We start from the raw sequence: 8,618 nt of genomic DNA, 5'->3' as shown, positions 1-8,618 counted from the left end.
AGCTGAAGAAGCTTCTGATAGGTTAGTAGAGTCCATGTGAGTAAACTGGTGGCACAGCTGTGGATGCATATAAGGCAAAACACAGAGCCTGTTTCTGTGACATGGGAAAATCAAGAGATGTCAACCAAAACACCAGGAAAAGAATTGTGGAGCTCCATAAGTGTGGCTCAATTTTGAATACAGTTTGGTGCCATTTGCAATTAAGAAATACAGATAGTTTCTCTCTTTACTCTCAAAGTTAACAAATATGTTTTTTATATTTATCAATCTAAAAAAATAAACATTTAGTCTGATTTGATGTTACAATTAAAAAGTGTTTGTGTTTTTATCTGAAGAGTTTGTAAATATCTGGTTTCAACTGTATATTTGATGATGTTGGTGTTTGGCTTGATTGTCAGCACAAAGAGGGAGAGAGAGGGAGGGAGGGAGAGAGAGAGAGAGGGAGGGAGAGGGAGGGAGAGAGAGAGGGAGGGAGAGGGAGGGAGAGAGAGAGAGAGAGAGGGAGGGGAGGGAGGGAGAGAGAGAGAGAGAGAGAGGAGCAGAGAGGGAGAGAGGAACAGAGAGAGAGAGAGAGAGAGAGGGAGAGAGAGAGGGAGGGAGAGAGAGAGAGAGAGAGGGAGAGAGAGGGAGGGAGAGAGAGAGAGAGAGAGGGAGAGAGAAAGAGAGAGAGGGAGGAGAGAGAGAGGAGAGAGGGGAGAGAGGAACAGAGAGAGAGAGAGAGAGAGAGAGAGGGAGAGAGAGGAGCAGAGAGGAGAGAGAGAGAGAGAGAGGGAGAGAGGGAGCAGAGAGGGAGAGAGAGGAGCAGAGAGGGAGAGAGAGAATGAGGACAGAACAGAGATGGAACAAGAGCAGGTGAGACACATGTTAGTCAAATGGTTGTTTGCCAAAACTCATCAGAACATGTATCTAGTACCTAGTGTTTCTTTTTAGATACCATTTGTTACTTTTCAAATTCTATATTTATTAAGTTATGCAGGCTTGTTTGCACAACAAGGCTAAATAATTATATAAACCTTTCTCAATCTAAATATTGTACTTTGGTAGAATTAAAAAATAAGTGTAGTGCAGGTCTATGATGATTTTTAGTGCTACTATCATCTAGTTCTGATTCTGGTTCTGTCTTGGTTACTGTTGTAGTCCTGTTTTAATTCCGGATCAGTTCTGGGTCTGGTTGAATTGGGGTTTAGTCCTCGTGTCTTGATACAGGCCCGACTTTGTTCTGCCTTGCTGCTTAATTAAAAAACTAGTTTAAGGTGTCCTGCATATGTATATAGAATAGCATCTGGCTGCAGTTTAAAGACTTTTTTTGTCTCGGTCTTGGTCTCGTCTCAACTTGGTCTTGGTCTTGGTCTCGATACCCTCTGGTCTTGGTCTCGGTCTTGGTCTCGATACCCTCTGGTCTTGGTCTTGTCTTGGTCTCGGATTAGGCGGTCTTGACTACAAGTCTAGCATACAGCAAATACAGAACATGTGACTTTAAAGCATCCAGCAAAGTGATAACTGTCCTCTGCCCACTAAGTAGTGACTCTCAAAAGATTATTTTCAATATCCATCTTTATATTATATTTAGTTATTCTCCAGCGCAACAATGTAAGGAGCTCTGTGATTGGTTAGGAAAGGACAGACTGGCCACCTGGATTTTTTCTTCACTGCACATTGATCCATAGCTTTGCTCTGTAAGGCTAACAAAGTGCTTTTGCTTTACAAAGACATTCAGCGTCGGTATTCACTCTTTTAAAAATGCCACTGAACACTGGAGTGAAATGGACGCCCTGATCCTCAGAGTTTTATTGTTGCTAACATTCTTATAGATAGCACAGATAGTGCCCCACTGCAGTAATCACTCATGTCTAGATATTCCTGTTAAAACGGAGTTTTTCCTCCCCACTGTTGCATAGCAAACCTAGCAAACCAAACTATCTGTTATAAAACGATCTAATTTAAACGAACAATCATATTGAAGCTTCAGACAGCCGTCATATGACAGTGAACACTGCCATCTGCTGGACTCGAATAACAAAGACGCTGCTTTGACCGGGTGAGGGAGTTTCAACAAGTCTGCAACGACTCAAGCATCAAAACTACAGAACTAATTGTAGCGGACATGGTGCTCTAATGACTGCTTCATTAACGCAGGTCAGAAAGGATCAAACATATCAATAAATTGTGGAAATACAAAAAAATTACTGTTTCACTGCACACACAAACCTTCTCTTATTAGCACAACACTGCCCAGGCCTCAGAGTGTATTCCATATAGACTATTAAACCTTAAGCATGTTATTTTAATGTCTTACAGGTAAAACAGCCAAAAAGTAAAGTTAACTGTAATTTAAAATATTCAGCTGCAAAAATGCTTTAGCAAATAATTTTTTATGACTGCTGCTAAAATCCAATACTAGATTTTTGCTGGTCTGATTAAAAGGTTAAATGTAGAAGTTTTGGGATAATATATTAATACTTCCAAAACAATAAAGTTGTTGTAGAGAATCTATGTTCATTATTGTTGCTCATCATGGAAAGACAAAGACATTACACCCTCCTACTCCTGCACACGTGGTCTGAGGGATCTTCCAGGATCGGGGATTTTATTTATTTTGTTCTTTTTCGGTCTTACTGGTTAGTAGGTGGTGATTTTCTACCTGTTGATCTCACATTTGGAACATGAATTTGCTCTGGAGCAGATTAGGTTTCAAAGCATGAGTTGACCTGGCATTATGTCTTGGATTACCAAAAAAATCCCACATTAAATCTTGAAGTTAACCGGATAAGACAGCGTTGTGTTTCACAGTAAAGGCCTCAGAGAGTTGTTTGCTAACCAAATTCCATCTTGTATGGCCACTCAGCATCTTATGATGTTTTGTAACCTGCCACTACAAAGAAGCAGTGAAACAGTTTCTGTTTTAGCGCACATACACTGTGTGCTGAACAGTATAAGGGCAATAAAGTGATGGTACAGAAATCTGCATCTGGTCAGAAGGAAAAGCACGCACACTTGGAAGACTTGGCCAGATTTTTATAAAATTATTGGCTGACAGTGGACAGATGAAAGGATGTGGATGGTCACACCCTCGTGCAGTAAAGACGGCGTTCGGTTCATTGAATACACAAAACCAAACACACAAAAGACACAATAAGACAGCTGATCAGTTTGCTTCACTGACTCATCTTTTTTTTTTTTTTTTGCCTGTCCCGTTTGGATCTTTAGCCATCAGAATTGTTGTCTGAAGGCCAAGAAAAGATGCCAAGCGGCTTTACTTTACCAATTGGATCATCACGGTCTTGCGTTTGGGCCATTTGATTGACCTTTATTATAATTATATATTTATTTGATTTGATTTTTGGTTGTTACAGATGGGACAGACATGACTGGGGGATAGGACAGGGAGAAAGAATGAAAGAAAGAGAGGGGGAGAAAAAAATAGAGGGGAGAAGAGACGGTGAGAAAGGGGGGAAGAAAAAAAGAAAAACAAACAAAACACCTGGATCACCTGTATGGAGATAAGAAAAAACAGAAGAGAAAACAAACAAGAAAGAGCAACATAATAAATATAGCACCATCACAATAAAACAGCTAACAGTAGATAACAGTAGATACCAAATATTAGATGTTATGTTACAGCACGCAAGATCGACAGCGCACAATGTGCTTTCAGGCAGCAGCCAAGAAAGGTGTAGTTTGTGTCTGTGAACACCTGTGTGCACACCTGTGTACACACCTGTGTGGATCAGCACGCTTGTATTCAAAAGGTTTCTCCATGTAACGATCTGCTAGGGAGTGTGGGGAGCCATAGCCCCGTCCCCCAGGGCATGAAGCAGGTATGGAGGAGATCCAGGCCCCAGACATCCAGAGGCCCCAGAGTACGAGGACCCGAGGAGGACCACCAGGGGGCCAACGTGCCACCCTCCTGGGAAGAGCTGAGGAGAGCCCCAAACGAGAGGTCACCCAGCAGCCACGGAGCAGAGGCCAGAGGGGGTTGCAGTGATGTGCCCGCGGGCCTCTGCCAGCAGCCAGCTGTGCCAGAGAAGACCGGGTATCAGGCCGAGAGGCCTGAGGGCACCCGACCCCCGTAAAGGGCCTAGCTGGGCCACAGGTGCCAGGCCCCGCCAATCGGCCACCAGGAGTGAGTCGGTACATACATGAGCGCCCCGCCCCAGACACCAAAACGAATAACAATAATGGATTGCATTTATATAGAGTTTTTCTAGGCACCCAAAGCGCTTTAACAATTCCACTATTCATTCACTCTCACATTCATAAGACTGGTGGAGGCAAGCTACAGTTGTAGCCACAGCTGCCCTGGGGCAGACTGACAGAAGCGAGGCTTCCCAAATCCCTGAGCCACAGTCGCCCCCAGAACCACCAACACACCAACACCAGCCACCGGCAGGGAGCGTGCCGAGGGGGGAGAGGTCTCCACACCTCGAGAGCCCGAGATGTCCCCAGAGAGGTGGAGTCTTACACCCAGCTCCCCCGCTGACCCCAGTAGGCACCCCCACACTCTGGAACCCACCGGGGCAAGAGGGCCCAGGCCCATCCGGACCGGGACCCACAGCAGCAGCACCACCCGGCCCCACAGAGTCCGGGACAGCCCACCCGACCCACTGCAGAGAAAATGCACCCACCCCGTCATCCAATCTTCTCCCAGACTACAACAAGACAAAGACACCCAGGTTGAGTCATTCTCCACCTCTCCAATATCTTTCCCCCACCTGCAGAGTCCTGCTCCTGTAGAGAGGAGACCTCCTGCAAAAGATGTAACAGCCTCCCCACCAGTTAGAGAGCCCTCCATTCAGGCCGATGCACCAGAGGTCCCCGCTCCGGGGCTGAGCCCCCATGCACCACCCCGGCGACACAACAACCAGGACCCAAGGCCCCAAGGCCCAGCCAGAGCCCCAGCCCTGGGGGCGGAGCACCCCCAGACCCCCAAGCCTCCACGCCCATTCCCCGGACCCACCCAGGGGCAGCCAGGCTACCAGGCCAGTAACCAACGTCCACCAGCACAGACCCCTCCCCCATCTCCGCTGTAAGCAGCCACAAGGAAAACACCATCTAAGAGCCACCAGAGCCCCTTACCAGGTCATGGCCACAGGGAAAACGTCCCTAGGGAATCCCTAGATGCCCTAAGGCCGTCCCGACCCCCATATCAACCACAATAGCGAAGGCAGAACTAAACCATGACCCCCCACCCCCACTAGGTGATGAAGCCAATCAAAGTAGTCCAGAGGGATTGATCAAATGTGATGGCAGAGGCTGTATCAAGACTAATGTGATCTATTAGATGGTTTTTAATATTGGTTAGAATTAAGATTATTTTTATTTTTCCAGTTCATGAGGACCATTTTCTTGGCAATGCATAGGGCCGTAAAAACAACGTGGGCTGTGTTTATTTCTGTAGTGACCTCATCCAAGTTGCCCAGCAAGCATACTAAAGGGGAGGCTGGAATGTTACATTTCAGACACTTTGATAAGTCGTCACATATCTTGCGCCAAAACTTCTGAACTGGTGGACAGAACCAAAGAGCGTGGATATAATTGTCCGGTGTATTTGCTGTGCAGTGTGAGCAGTTGTTGGAAGACGTATAGCCGATCTTGAACATCCTATGACCAGTATAGTGCACTCTGTGTAATATTTTGTATTGTATTAATGGCAAACTGGGATTTCTGATCCATTGAAAGGTTTTTAAGCAAATCTGAGACCAAAGGATTTGGTCTAAGCTGATTGATAAATCTGCTTCCCATTTTGCAATCGGAAGGGATATTGATTCATCTACTTTAGAAAGTGTGCTGTATATTTTAGACAATAATTTTTTTTTTTTGGGGGGGGGGGTTAGATTAAAAAATTGTACCACACTTGGTGGTGTTTGTAATTCAGCTTCACTGGAATTAAATTTCTTTTTTCACTGTAGAATTAATTTGTTGATATTCCAAAAGTATTTTCCTTGTTGATCCCATATTGTGTAACTAGTCTGTCAAATAAAATAAAGTCTGTTCCTTCCAATATATGTTCCAAGTTTTTAATTCCTTTACAACTGCAATCTAGGAAGTTTATCATGTTATTGTTTTGTAATATGTCCGGATAGTTCCAGATAGGTGTACGTTTGCATGGGATTAATGAAGACGCCGTCAATTTTAGAAACTCCCACCATGCTGTCAGAGAAGAGCTGATATTGATGCTTTTAAAGCATTCATGTCGTTTGATGTTTGAGCTGATAAATGGTAGGTCTGAAATCTCTAGGTTATTACATAGTGCCTGTTCTACATCTATCCAGGTTTCATCTAAGAAGATGTGTTTAAACCATCTAGAGATGAACTGAAGCCTGTTGGCTAAAAAGTAGTGATTAAAGTTAGGCAGATCTAATCCTCCTTTATCCTTGGTCCTTTGTAGTGTTTTTAAGCTGATACGTGGGGATTTATCTTTCCAAAGGAATTTAGAAATATACGAGTCTAGAGATCTGAACCAATCTTGTGATGGCTTATTTAGGATCATTGAAAATAAATAGTTTATTTTTGGCAAGACCATCATTTTTTATAGCGGCGACCCTTCCCATGAGTGATATGGGTAGAGAAATCCATCTAGCCAGGTCGCCTTCTACTGTCTTTAAAAGTGGGATGTGGTTTAATTTAGTTAATTCTGCAAGCTCGGGAGAGATATCACTAACTCATCTACACAAGTCGTGTTGTAGAAGGTACAGTATTTATTGTTGTATTTATTATGTACCAGCTCAGGTAGTATAAAGAAAAATGACGTGTAACCAGATGGTTTTTTTAGTAACTTTTTTTATTGCTCAAACACAAGAAACCATGCTTTGAAAAAACAAAATTGCTGGCAGCACACAGCCCTGGAATGCTGCTAAAAACAAAGAAAGAAATTAAAAAGTGGCTAACGCGTGTTCAGGTTGTTTACTAAGCTCCAAAAGAAATGACAGAGTCAAAGGTAAAAAGACAAAAAAGTGACAGTCTTCCCTCCTGCTGTGACTGACAGAGAAACTGTCACGGTCCTGGGTCTCCTGACCCAGCGTTTTTAGTTCTTTGTGATTTTTGTATTATTGTACTTGTGTGTGATTTATTCTATGGCTTCTAGTTTTGATCCTTGCCCTTCATGTCTCTCTGTGTCCCCTCTGTTCTGTGTAATTGTGTGTCTTTGCATGTTTGAGTTTCTTGTTTTCTGTCACCTGCATTGTGCATTATGTTCTCAATGGTTGGTTTTTTGTTACTCTCTCTAGTCTAGTCTCTTGTGTTCCCAGCTGAGTATTTCCCTGTGTATTTTGGTTCTTAGACCTCTGCCTTATGGTTTATGTCTCTGTATTTCTTAGTTGCTGTCTCCACTGTGTCAAGTTCGCGTCTCTGTGTGATACTTCCTGTTTTACTTTGATGGTCCGTGTCTCATGTGAATGCGTCCTGCTTTGCTTGTCTCGTCAGTCCTGATTTCTCCCAGCTGTGCCCTCCTTCTGTGTCTCATTCCCCTCGTTACTTCCCAGTGTATTTAAACCCTGTGTTTCTCTGAGTCAGTGTCGCGTCGTCCCTCATGCTGTGTGGATCTCCCTGTGAGTTTTCCAAGTTCCCAGTTTAGATTAGTTTGTATGTTTTTTCCCTGCCAGCAAATAAAGCTGAGTTTTGAGTTCACCTCCCTGAGTCTGTGAGTCCTGCACTTTGGGTCCAACTCCTGCCTGCCGCACAGCGATTCATGACAGAACGACGCGACCACAAAAAGGATCCAGCGGACTCAATGAGGAGGCGCCGCTTGGCTTTTGATGGGACCCGGTTGGTTCTTGGGGGTCCTCCGTGTAGCCGGTCGTCTTCGTTTGCCACTAACCCGTCTACTCACTTTTCTGTTTCCTCTCCACTGTTGACGCCTGCGACCCGGACCCGAGGAAAGCACCCGAGGCGGCACCGCGAGGAATACTATGAGCCTGCGAGCAACCAGCTCACGCCAGCACAGGCATTTTATAAAATGCTGGGGATTATCATTGTTCCCCCCAGTGCACCCAACATTTCCACACCGCAGCAGGAGCAACTGCAGCCGAGTTTTCCCACATCACCTTCAGCCAGCCCTTCTCCCTCTTCAACAGGGAAGCGGCAGACACCCCGCCAGCATTCACAGCCCCAGCGAGGGCCTGGATTTCTTCCTGTACAGTCGGCTAGGGTGAGTGGTGGAGCTACTCTTTTGGCTCCTGCAGAAATAAAAACTGTTAATTCCGGGCCGGCTTGTTGTGTAAGCGGCACCGGAAATGAAAGAACTGCTTATTTTAAGGACAATTATTCTGGCCCATTGAGCCATTCAAACTGTAGCGGCGGCACTCCGTCCCTATTTCACTCTTCTGTACCGCCGTTAGGAGTCAGTCCGGCAACATGCATTGAAACGCGAGCAAGTCCAAGTATCCTTCTTGCAAACAATATGTTTATTGACACTTTTAGTTTACATGGCAAGACTCGGTCAAAAAACTGTGTCGCTTCCAGCTTATCCAACTCCTCAACTACGTAACTACAGTGCGCCGGAAGCTCAAAATACTAAAAAGCGCTTTAGAATGTTGCACTTCTCTATTCTATACATTTAACAAACAGTATTTTAAAATCAACTAGAATTATATTCTTAACATCAAACATATATATTTCTC

Source organism: Astatotilapia calliptera, unplaced genomic scaffold (genome assembly GCF_900246225.1).
Source record: "Astatotilapia calliptera unplaced genomic scaffold, fAstCal1.2 U_scaffold_15, whole genome shotgun sequence".
Taxonomy (NCBI): domain Eukaryota; kingdom Metazoa; phylum Chordata; class Actinopteri; order Cichliformes; family Cichlidae; genus Astatotilapia; species Astatotilapia calliptera.
This window is presented reverse-complemented; position numbering follows the sequence as displayed.